Raw genomic sequence first — 13,340 nt, 5'->3', positions numbered from 1 at the left:
TTACCTATATTGGACAGAAATAAAAATGACATGACACACAACATGCACACACATCTATAACCAAACTTCAAGTGTTGTTATGATTATCATCTTATTGCACTGTTGAAAAATTCCAGAGTTATCTATGTACAGATTTATTATTAGAGAAAAGTGCATGAAAACTTTCCATGACGACAGATATCAGACTCTGACATTTATTGCTGTTCATTTCAAGTTTGCAGCAATGTATCCCGACTGCCCTCATAATCGGGTCGCAAGAGAGAAATGTATCTTTATGTGCAGTTGTGCTGTCTCTTTTCATTCTTAATGTTTACAGTAGACGGATCATTTGGATCACGGAAGGTAAGGAGTGCAATTTTATGGTAGAAAATGTTCTTCTATCCCAGTTTAAGTAAACCATTTATAGGCTGACCTCCTGAAGAGCATAAACACATTGGCCCTGTGGTTCTTTCCAAACACTACTCTGTTTGTTTGAACGGCCTGACATGACAACTTCTTGCACACTGAGACGTTGCTAACTTGACTTCATCTTTTAATAATGTGACAGTAGTTCAGTTATCTTCAAAATAGTATCGTTTTTTTTTCCCAATAACAGGCTACTTTTTCTAATAATTAGCGATATAGTGTGTCTGTCACATTGTAAAAAAAAACAACCTTTAGATCTGAAGCAAAAAGACCATGGGCCAGATTTACTAACAGGTTGTGGCAGTGCAAACCCTCTTTTGGCATTACTACTGTCAGGATTTAATAAAGACACAGGGTGAAAAAATAGCAATGTAAAGGCTTGGACACAGTTATATTTGCGGCTGATCTGAAGAGTTTCCCTTTCAGGCGCAAGATTTATGGGAGGAGAGTATTTAGATTTAGAATCAGGCAAGGTTATTTACTAAGGTTTGCCGCCCAAAAAAAAACAGACGCAAGATCGCGTAGTTAGGTAAGGTAGATCGCATTGGTCATTATGGAAATGATCTGACTGACTGGCTGATCTGTGTTCTTTAATTTGCATGTCATCAATAGATCACGCGCAGAACTTCCACTCCCATCGACGCAGGTTTGGTATTGCGCTCTCACGATAATTTGCTCTGTTTATTATATCTGCCCCCATGATTTTATTCAGAAGATTCCTCATGATATCAAATGATGGTAAATTCAAGGGATGAGCCATGCAGGTTGATTTTAGTGCTAAACACAAGGACAAATTTGAACCAAATTTGGTGCCGAAACCAGGGAGCACTGTCAAAGAGCCCTCGTTGCTGTGGGAAATATCAATCAATCAATCAAAAATGTATTTATATAGACAACTTTTAATCCCAAAGTGGATACAAAGTGCTGTACACTAAAACAATAACAACCATACAATGAACCAATAAAATCAATATAACCCAACCTGAATTGTCAATTTGAGTTATGAAAGGCCAAAGAATAGAGGTGGGTTTTAAGAAGAGACTTAAAAGCAGACAATGAAGATGTCTGTTTAATGTGCAGAGGTAGATCGTTCCACAGTTTTGGAGCTGCATTACAGTAATCCAACCGAGTGGTAACAAAGGCGTGGATTACTGTCTCAAAGTGCTGTCTAGAAAGAAATGGCTTTATTTTGGTCAATTGCCTCAATTGAAAAAAAAAAAAACTAGTTTTAACCACTGACCTTAGTTAGTGATTGTTAGTGATTGTTCGCTTAATATATTGGCTCAAGGAACCCAGATCGGCACAGAGGGTCCCAGTGGTGCCACCAAAAAACATAACTTCTGTCTTACTTTCATTAAAACTTAAAAGGTTAAGAGCCATGCAGGCCTTTATGTCATTAATACACTTAAGTAATGGTCCAACAGTTTCATTCTTTTTAAGAAGCACATATATCTGACTATCAACAGTGGAAAGACATACCATGTTTCCAAAGTATGGATCCAAGTGGGAGCAAATAAAGAGAAAAGAGAAGAGGGCATAAAATTGAGCCCTGTGGGACCCAATAGGATAGGACATAGAATCTCCACAGCTGACACAGAAAGTTCTACCTTCCAAGTAGGATCTGAACCATTTCAGAGCAATGCCCTTGATGCCCACCCACCGCTCCAAACAAGAGATCAGGATTTCATGGTCCACTGTGTCAAAAGCAGCAGTCAGATCAAGAAGCACAAGAATAACACAAACACCACAGACAGTAGCTAAAATAATAGCTTTAAAAAATTTAGAAGAGCTGATTCTGTGCTATCTAGGGTTTTAAAACCAGATTGGAAATTTGTGAGATCTGCAGGATCCGGAACAAATTTTTTTTAAAACCGTTGAAGGTTGCCGCGCGAATTTGCACGCACAAAAAACACGCTATGTGAACGGCCCCTTGTGGCAATGGCCATCTGGCCATTCTAAAATATTTCCATATGTGGCTTTTTCCTCTATTCTTGTCAACAAGTGGATTCAGAGCCACGCATTAGGAGCCATGTCTCAGTGTTTTTTATGAAGTGGACACTGTGAACTGTGCACCTTTCAGAAACTGATTAACTCAGTACGGTACCACCGGTACTTAAGAAACGTTGGTACCTTAACGGTTTAATTTTTTTAGTACCTACTTGGTACCGAAGTAGCAGGTCTTTAAAGGAGCATTTCACCCATTGCAACATTAATCTTTATTGAAAGTGGATCATATATGTACTGTAGTCGAAATGTAAAATAATTTTAGAATTTGGTGCCCTCTTGACCGAGAAAAGACAGAAAATAACCAAGGGGCGCATTTGTATGTAAGACAACAACTCCCACAATGCACCGCATTGCACAGCTCCGCAAGCCACACCCACAAGTCTACAAGGCTAACATTAGCTGTCACCAGAGTTTGAAATTCATTTCACACAAAATGTCTAGTTAGTAGGCTGTGGCGAGCAGGAAGATCGAGGGTGAGGGACGTAAGAGGATGGCTTGCCGCGCGAGGCCGGTGGCGTGAGTGATAATGAAAGACACCTGTGAGGCGCGCGCCGGTCTCGCGTCTCTCATGGAGGAGCGAAAGCATTAAATGAGGAGCGACGACGGCAGATCGAGAGAGAAACAGGCCTGATTTTATGTTGTTTTGTTTCTGTTGTGTGTTACATCAGTCGTCAATTGCTTTGTATTTGTTCATTATACTATTAAAATGTTTAAATGTTCGCCGGTTCCCGCCTCCTTCTTCCCACAACAAACCTCGTTAACGTTACATTGGACATTACATAAGAACATGACAGCCCACATCTTCCGGACATCCTGTAGAATTCAACCAATCAGATCATGACTTTGGAACTCCTGAAGTGTTTCCAGAAAAGTGAACCATGTTCAGCGAACGGTTCATAGGTGTGACGTGTCGTAGAAATTTTAATAGATAAGATTAATTATGTTAACTAACCTTAAAGTTCTGATTTTTATATTTCTATCATGTGATAAAATCTATCGTACTTGCACTTGTTTGTCATAAGGTGACTAACTTTAAATTGTAGATCTAAAAATAAAACAAGATAAATCTTAGTTCCTTTTTGTCACGGGTTGCAGGAAAACTAAGGTATGAAAGTTCAACTAAGGAAAGGTAAGATTTTAATTTACCAAACAAACAAAATACAAAGTTAATAGAATTAAACAATTGTCTTGGGTGGTTCTGATTGTTATCAATTATCTGTGGAAAATAAGCAGACCTGACCGATGCAATTTGGGTCCTATTCAAGTAAGTGATCTTTCCAAGTCTGGTGAAAGACATTCAAGCCAGACATACGCCACCTACGCTTCATTGTACGACAGGATGTCTTCATAGCACGCAGGTTTTCATTGTACCAAGGAGAGAGTCGACCAAAGGAAACCAGACGTGATTTCAAAGGCGCAAATAAGTCCAGGCCAGGCGAGAAAACAGAATTTAACATGAGAACTTTGTCCTCCAGAGCATCAGATGAAGAAAATGCGCTCAAGGAAGAACCAATAAAATCTGAGGTTCAATCAATCTCCATTTGCAATATTTAATGATGCGAGAAGGGGTAGTGTTTATATCAGGCAGTTCCATATTAAAAAAATATAGACAGATGATCAGACAGCCCCAAGTCAGAGGTGAACAACTGTGACACAAATGAGCTGTTTAAAATGTGTAGGACAGTCCACGAGCTGGTTCAAATTGAAGCACTCCAATAAAGATAAAAACTCTTTTGTTGTTATGGAATCTTTTTTGTCCATATGGATGTTAAAGTCCCCCAACATTAAAGTTCTCTCAAATTTGAGGCATAGCAAGGACAAAGTGTATTTAAAGTCTTTATTTTTCTTAGGAGACCTGTAGACTGTAGCTATGGCAGTGGAAATGTGAAATCTTTACCAAACAGATTCTTAGGATCAGGCACAAGAACAAGATTGGAACAGAACAACCAACAAAGTGCAACGTTAAGAACTGACAAAGAACAAAACGTGTGCTGGATCTAAACTCAAGCAGTATTAAGTTGTATTTACACGAACTTTAAACTAAGTAGCGAGAACTGACAGTGAACAGAACAAAACAAAGAGCTTAAAGGTACTAAAGCAAAAATTTCAATAATATGTTTGCAAATATTTAGGAGTTCACATAGCCTACTCGTTTCTCTGAAAAACAATGCTATAGCCATTTATTTTACTTTGAAATGTGAGTTCTGTGGCAGAATGTCTGTTTTTGGTCAGTAAGATATCGCACATTTCCAATTCACCCAATAGTCTTTCGCCACCACAGGTTGCCAGTTTGGCGGAAAACAAAACGTATTGCAGCCACGAAGCCAAGGAACAAACTGGGTCATAGAGCACAGATTCAACCTGACCTAAAAAGCCTCCGCACACATCTAAACATTTCTATGAATGGGAGCATATTAAAACATGATATGATGAACTCATCATAAATCAATAAATTAACTCATCAACTTACAGGGTGTATATCTCCTTGCCTTCCATTGTCAATTGTGCTTGTTTCTGTTGCGTGTCCTAAATCTGGCAACCAGTGTCGAGTCTGATGAGGAGGGGGCGAAGGAAACAACTCCCGCCAATATTTGGAATTTGGACTGCAGTATCCATTTCAACCACCGCTGTCAATCTTACATACTGCACCTTTAAATACACACAACAAAATTGGTAATTAACCACATGAACAACAGGTGTAAACACTAATCAAACAATGAATAACCATAGAGACAGATAGAAAACAAATCGTTTAACTGATCGTTTAAAGCAAGTCATTTAAAAAAGTTGTGTGAATAAATTATGGTTGTTGCTGATTATTTAAATCTAGTAGGTTTGGTGTCTCATGTCGCAAATCCAATGACGCTGTAATGACGATTCTCTCTGATTAATCAGTGATCTGCAGTGTTTACACATCTCATTTTAGTATCAGTACGGCTCACTTGGAATCTCAACCGAGGGGGTACTACAAAAAGTACAAGGTACTACTATACTGTCCTCAGTACTGTACTTACTTTTGGAAAATCCCCCAAAAGTGAGCCGTATCATGCAGTGGAAAAGCACCAGAATAAAACAGAAGAAAATTATTATATTCTTGTATTAAAAAATGGTTAGGTACAGTACAATATACTGTACTTGTGTTCATGTTTTATTGCAAACCACTTTTGAGGTGGGGAATGCTTAAAGTTAGGGATGGGTTTGGGGGTATGGTTATGTTTAAGGGTGGAATTATATGTAATTAAATGCATTTTTTTAATATGACTCCAGTGTAAAAGCATGCATGTACACAATAAGTGCATTGCATCAAATGATTAATTAAAATGTAAGTGATATAGAGTGGGTCCAATTTGTCTTATACAGAAGGCAAGGCAAAATAAGCAGGCAACACAGTAACCGGAAACAGAATAAATTAGTTTTACTGTAAAAAATTAAATAAACATTTCATAAATTCTATCTATCTAAATGTCTGCATGCATATTCAAATGTGTGCATGAATTAATAATTACTCTGAGCAATCATATGAAAATTGTATATAAATACTGCATTGTTGGGTGGATTTCATTAAAGCCAAAAGCATTTACTGTAAATTAATTTTTAATTAAACGGAATGCATTATTCATAAATATATTGCAGGAAAAGGTAGTTCTTTGTTCTCTGACAGCAATATAAAAATACCATTACATATGACATGAGAAACTAAAAACTGGTTTATGATATTTACTGTAATAAAGTTTATAATATTTACTCAACAAACTTCTTCATAAAACTTTATTTAGTGAGTACTAATTGAAACCTGAATGTTTTGTAGCATTATTTTTTTTTATCTGTCATTTAACTTTCTGTTCAGCTGTTATAATAACAGTCTGTGTTCCAGCATGGTACTTTTTGAGTGAGTGTCATGTTGTGCTGTCTAATGCTGATTATCATCTGCTTACAACATGTTCTTATTCAAGTCATGCATCGAACTAAAAGTTAAAACAAATGGGGAGACTGGTTGTCACACTTCTTAGTCCTGTGAATATCACTCGGAATAGCTTTATTTTTGAAAGTCAGTTTCAGTAGACACCTTCAAGCCTCAGCAACAAAATATAGCTGCAAGCAGCAATGAAAGGCCCAAGCCCTGGCACCACCACCACCCCGGTGGCTCTGGGTAACGGCGGGCAATATGCATTTAAAGTGGGCAAATGTAAAAGAACTATGTCAAAATTGTTTGAACATGCCACATTTACTGTAGCAGCTGATGCCACTATGACATGAATCACAACAGCCACATCCATGAGATAATTTAAATGTAAATAAAAAATTTAACTTTCAAATGAGAGTGAAGTTATCATCTGCTTCTCAAATGTTTTTTACGTCCATAAGTATCTATAAAGTTGTTAATTTTATTAACCTTATTTAGTAAACTAGTTATATAAAACGATGTTGTCAGTGTACTACAAATAAACTGGTTCTATGCCTATCACAATAGTCACATTCATGTGATAAGTTTTAATCAAAATCAATTAATGATGCAGAAGTTATAACACACTTCCTGATTCCCTTTTTTCGCCATGAATTTGTTGCCTCGACACGACCAAACCATTCGAGATATCAAAAATCCACTCACGATGTGTGTAATGGGTCCTGATGGCCGACGATTCCAACATGTGTGCAAACTTCCAAGAGTTTTTGAGCATGTAAGGGGCCCAAAAGTGGCCGAATTTACCATAAGAAAACGACAGGGCCCTTCTCCCCTTAGCGCTAAGTAGCTATAGAAGATTTACACTGCTATTGTCCAGAAGAAGAAAAAACTGTTTATATAACATGTATATTATCACATTATATACACATTATGTTTACAGGAGCTTTCCTGTAGCTCAAACAGTAGTGTTGGCACTTGCAATGCCAAGGTCATGGGTTCGGAAAGCAAGAAGGTTTCATGCATGTTTATGACAACTGTCATTAAGTGTCATTCGCTCAATTATTACACCTCATGACAACCAATGTCAAAAGCATTACATTAAACTACAAAGTACATGAGAGTTTAATGTAATGTTAACCTACAAAGCTAAGTGGTTTCCTAAGTTTGATAATTAATCTGCTATGTCATGTTTATAACATATTTATGACAATTTATGTTGTCTTGGTAATGTCAAGTTGTCATGACAAAAACACTGACAGGTTATGATGTATATTGGTTTATGTCAAGTTGTCATTACAAAGACATTACAAACAATATCATATTTGCATTCAGTGAATGACACTTAACGACAGTTGTCACAAACATGCATAAAACCTCCTTCATATTCATAACATATGTCATGTCATGATTATGAAGGTGTTATGCACACCCCTTTAAGTAAAGTATAACCAGACTTTTTTGATAACTGGATAAATGAAACGTTTTTTTTAACAAATCTCTTAAATTAATGATTCAATGAAAAATACATTTTGAATTGTCACTTGTGACTTGACACTACCAAGTGTCGTAACAATAAAATTGATACAATCCTTATTTTAAGCACGAAGTTACTTTCAAAAGGTGATGCTCTACTTTAATCACAACCTTGGACATGAGTTTTTATATACAAAGTATAAACTTGCATCTCAGTACTTCAGTGATAACATGAATATTTGTGAACACAGGAAAAACAACAGCTCAAGACATCAAAAAACAGATTATTCTGCCCCAATATCTTACTATGCGATCTTTATTTTATTTATGCTCATTAAAATTTTGAAATGCTGAATAAAGGACATAATTTCAGAGTTGTCTCTTGACTATTGCTGATGAAACTGGTGTTTATTGCAGGTATTGGACAGCATTCATCTAGTCAGTCATTGGCTCTGAGTTTCTGGAAGACCGCACCACCTCTTGGTCAGCTCCTCTTCCCCTTACTTACAGCAGTCAATATGAAAAGCATTTGACAATACAAGAACAGCTTGGGTTTGGGTTATGAACTCTACAGTGATATCCTTGATTTGGATTTTGTCAGGATTTGTTGCCACCCTGTAACTATATTTGAGCAGCCCATGGGCACTCAATCTGCAAAATACCATATATATCCTCTTTAGTTCATTTGGAGCTACCACTAACAGTTTGACCAAATACATCCAAAGCCTTAAAAGCTTCTTGGTTATATATTTCATAGCCTCTGGATGCTGGTTGAATGTGTATAGACCTAAGGGTGTCCTAAATGCATAGGCTTTTTATCAAATAAAGGGATGTTACAAAATAAATTAGGGATGCACGATATATCGGCCAGCATATCGATATCGGCCGATATATGTTCATATCGGCCTGGTAAGAAAACGTGGCCGATATATTAAAGCCGATAAATAATGTATAACTCCCTTCAGCTGAGCCACTTGTTGAGCACTATTTATGTTTTTGAATTTCTTGAAATAGGATTGAAATCTCTTCAAAAAATGAAAATGTTGGTTCGGTACAACATGTGCAGCGCATATCATATCGGTTATACAACACTAATGAGAACATCATTATAATTGTGCGCTTGGGACATGGATTTAATTGTGAGACTTTTGTTTTTGTAATCAGGCTCTAAAATTAGATAGATACATATTTGGATTTGAGTTTATGGGCCGATATATCGGTTATCGGCTTTCAAATATAAAGAATTATCGTTTATCGGTATCGGTCAAAATTTTCATATCGGTGGATCCCTAAAATAAAGATATAAAGTCCATTGAACTAAATACAGTATCCCCCCAATATAAACTGCAAAACAGAAAACTAATTTGGAAAACAAAGAAAATTCAAGGGAAATAGTTGACTGGTCAGATAAGCAGGACTAACACTAACCAGCAAGGTGAAGGCAGGGAGATCGGTAATATCCAGGCAGAGGCCTGAGCCAGGTAGTCCAACAAGGGAAACAGACAGACTGCAGGGCAAACACAAGGGCAAAGCCAGAGCCAGGCGGGGGGAGGGTCAAAGCCAGATGGTCAGATTAAAGAAGCAGACAGTCGGGAAGTCAAACACAAAGGAAAGTTAGAGCCAGGCAGAAGGTCAAAAACCAGGAGTCAGTTCGAGCCTGCAACCAAAAGTCAAGGAGCTTGACTGAGGCTAGAAGGCAAAGGCCAACAGAAGGTCGGCGCTAAACCCCGGGCAGGACAAGGCAAAGGACTCAAGCTGACACAGAACAAAACCATATGCAACACAATACTTACAGCAAAGAAAATTCACACGTATTAACCCAGCATACTGTCTAACACTTGATGGCTGCTCAGTCAAGTCCTCACCGTTGGTTAGGAACCTAGGTGTGCTCTTTGATACCAACCTTTCATTTAAAAGCCACATTTCTAGAATTAAAAAATAGTATTTTTTAATCTTAAAAGTATATCTAAATTACAACATATGCTCTTGGTGACAAATGCAGAAAAGTTAGTTCATGCCTCAAGGCCAGATTTATGTAATGCTCTTATGGGTGGTTGCCCTGCACGCTTAATAAACAAACTCCAGCTGGTCCAAAACGCAGCAGCTCGAGTTATCCAGATGATTGCATTTTAAAATATTGCTGATAACTCATAAAGTATTAAATGGTTTAGCGCCCTGGTACTTTAGCGAGCTCATAGTCATAACGCATTACAGTCTTAATTCTGGCCAGTTGATAATACCTAGAATATAAAAATCAATTGTCCTATTTCCTATTTAGCAGCAAAACATTGGAACAGTCTTCCTAGCCTCGTTTGGGAAGCAGACACCCCATAGAAAAAAAACAGAAAAAAAAAACAGATCTCTTTAAAGGGATACTCCACCCAAAAATGAAAATTCTGTCATCAATCCTTCTTCAAAATATCTTCCTTTGTGTTCAGCAAACTCATACAGGTTTGCAACAACTTGAGGGTAAATGATGACAAAATTTCATTTTTGGGTGGGGTATCACTTTAACATCTCAACTGTCTCTCCTAGACAAAAAAATGAGGTTACTTTGACATCAAATGGAGACTTTTGCTTGAGTCTCCTTGAGTCCTCCTCACACTTGTTTCCTGATACCCCTAACAGACTCAGAGACTCACAATCTCTTATATAGGCTAGTTTTAGAAGAGATCTCAACAATCATATATTTATTGAGATAAAATGAGACAAGACATGAAATAAACACAAGACAGAATGGAGAAAAAAACGGAAAATCAATATGAACAAACATAAAATATATAGTGCAAAGAAGTTTCACAGCATTTCCCATAAAATCTGATGTACTAGTTACATCATAAGAGGAATTGCATCTATGCTTATATTAGTCTGTCTCATCCTTATCCAGAGGTTTCCATAGTCAGGACCAAAACACAGCCCTGAATGTAAGCAGAGACCATGACAACTAGAGACAGATACCCTGGGAAGACCATGAGAACCAGGAAAGTCCTGGCAGACCCTATGACCCTATGTTTTCCACAGAGCGGCTTTATAGATCAACTCAGCTCATACCAGAACTGACTAACGGATTTAAACTGAATAGTGACCGTTTACTATTGTCTTTTTAGAGCTGCTTTACAGCAGATGTTTGCATCATTGAATCATAACTTTTTATAAGTGTAAAGCGATAAATAAAGGTGACTTGGCAAGTGCAGGCAGGGATGCAGCTAAGGGCTACACAAGGAGGTATGGGAAGGGAAAACAAGGGGATGAGTGAACATCGTGGGTACTTGCGGCAGAACTAAACTGAAGAGAATCTACTGCCAAATATAATGCAATATTACATATTCCACATGCAACACCATTTTGATCACATATACATATATTATGAAGTGTTTTACTCATTATGATATATTAGAAAATTAATTCAATATATGAAAATATGCAATTGCTTATGTATTATCCAATACACTCACCTAAAGGATTATTAGGAACACCTGTTCAATTTCTCATTAATGCAATTACTAATCAACCAATCACACGGAAGTTGCTTCAATGCATTTAGGGGTGTGGTCCTGGTCAAGACAATCTCCTGAACTCCAAACTGAATGTCAGAATGGAAAAGAAAGTTGGTGCCAGACGGGCTGGTCTGAGTATTTCCCAATCTGCTCAGTTACTGGGATTTTCACGCACAACCATTTCTAGGGTTTACAAAGAATGGTGTGAAAAGAGAAAAACATCCATTATGCGGCAGTCCTGTGGGCGAAAATGCCTTGTTGATGCTAGAGGTCAGAGGAGAATTGGCCGACTGATTCAAGCCGATAGAAGAGCAACTTTGACTGAAATAACCACTCGTTACAACCGAGGTATGCAGCAAAGCATTTGTGAAGCCACAACACGCACAATCTTGAGGCGGATGGGCTACAACAGCAGAAGACCCCACCGGGTACCACTCATCTCCACTACAAATAGGAAAAAGAGGCGACAATTAACAAGAGCTCACCAAAATTGGACAGTTGAGGAAAAATGTTGCCTGGTCTGATGAGTCTCGATTTCTGTTGAGACATTCAGATGGTAGAGTCAGAATTTGGCTTAAACAGAATGAGAACATGGATCCATCATGCCTTGTTACCACTGTGCAGGCTGGTGGTGGTGGTGTAATGGTGTGGGGGGTGTTATCTTGACACACTTTAGGCCCCTTAGTGCCAATTGGGCATCGTTTAAAAGCCACGGTCTACCTGAGCATTGTTTCTGACCATGTCCATCCCTTTATGGCCACCATGTACCCATCCTCTGATGGCTACTTCCAGCAGGATAATGCACCATGTCACAAAGCTGCAATCATTTCGAATTGGTTTCTTGAACATGACAATGTAGTACAGACAATGACTGTACTAAAATGGCCCCCACAGTCACCAGATCTCAACCCAATAGAGCATCTTTGGGATGTGGTGGAACGGGAGCTTCGTGCCCTGGATGTGCATCCCACAAATCTCCATCAACTACAAGATGCTATCCTGTCAATATGGGCCAACATTTCTAAAGAATGCTTTCAGCACCTTGTTGAATCAATGCCACGTAGAATTAAGGCAGTTCTGAAGGTGCACAGTATTAGTATGGTGTTCCTAATAATCCTTTAGGTGAGTGTATATTGTAATATATATTAACACAATATATTATTCTGTATATTTTCAAATATACTGTTAAACCATTTAATTTATTGATTATTCATACGAAAAGAAAATATATTTTCCTATATAAGAGTGAGGAGTTAACAAACAGCCGTTAATAAAATACATGGTGGTGGTACATCCCCAAACACGGACACACAAGATCCTGATTATTATATGGTTTTTTACTGAATAAATTATTTATTGTAGAGTGCTTGTTAAACCTAAAGTTAATATTCATATTTAAGGATCCTACAGCTGCCCTTATGAAAAGAAAATATATTTTCAATATATAAATGATTGAATTGGGAGATTGAAGGCATTTGGGTTGGTAAGGGTCACTAGAGAGCAACAGGGCTAGTATTCATTACTCGACCTCAAGTTGTTCCAAACCCAAATGAGTATCTTTCTTCTTCTAAGCACAAAAGAATATATTTTGAAGAAATGTACAGTATAACCAAACAATGGATGGGACAATTGACTTCCATTGCATTTGTTCCCCATACTATTTAATATGGTCATCAACTGTCGACGCATACACTTTTTTGTAATAAGGAGGACTTTTTAAGTAATACAATTTGCAGGATGTTTGTGTTTCAATCTGTGAGAGTGCTTGCGTCAGGTCCAAAGACAAACCTTTTGGAGGTGTGCAATTAGCTCTTTGTTTTCAACCACTCGGGCTACTTACCTTCAGGAAATTTCATTTTGAATGTCCAAGTCTTGCAACAGATTTTCTGGCCCACACAACTGATCTCAAGAAAGTCAGTCTGGGATTAGCATAGCAACTTCCCCAAGTAGTGGAGAAACAGCTTTTCTCGAAGCTCCCAATCAACTGATCCAATCGAAATTATTCACTTTTAGTAAGCTCACAACACTACATGGTGGCGACATCTGCTGGTCAA

The 13,340-nt window shown here is 37.8% G+C and overlaps 1 long non-coding RNA gene across 1 annotated transcript in view; it reads right to left on the bottom strand.

Moving 5' to 3' along the window:
* LOC148973301 (uncharacterized) overlaps positions 1–13,263 on the bottom strand; it is a 63,687-nt gene extending 50,424 nt beyond the window's left edge. The window contains exons 1-2 of the long non-coding RNA XR_016146809.1: positions 13,127–13,263; positions 4,883–5,061 (exon numbers count right to left, since the gene is read on the bottom strand). This is a non-coding gene — a long non-coding RNA (uncharacterized LOC148973301). The remainder of the gene's footprint in view (positions 1–4,882; positions 5,062–13,126) is intronic.
* Between the last annotated feature and the right edge of the window lie 77 nt (positions 13,264–13,340).

The sequence above is a fragment of the Pimephales promelas genome, chromosome 16 (genome assembly GCF_988280905.1).
Source record: "Pimephales promelas chromosome 16, fPimPro1.hap1.1, whole genome shotgun sequence".
In the NCBI taxonomy this organism is placed as follows: Eukaryota; Metazoa; Chordata; class Actinopteri; order Cypriniformes; family Leuciscidae; genus Pimephales; species Pimephales promelas.
The sequence above is the reverse complement of the archived record's forward strand: the minus strand, read 5'-3'. Positions and strand labels throughout refer to the sequence as shown.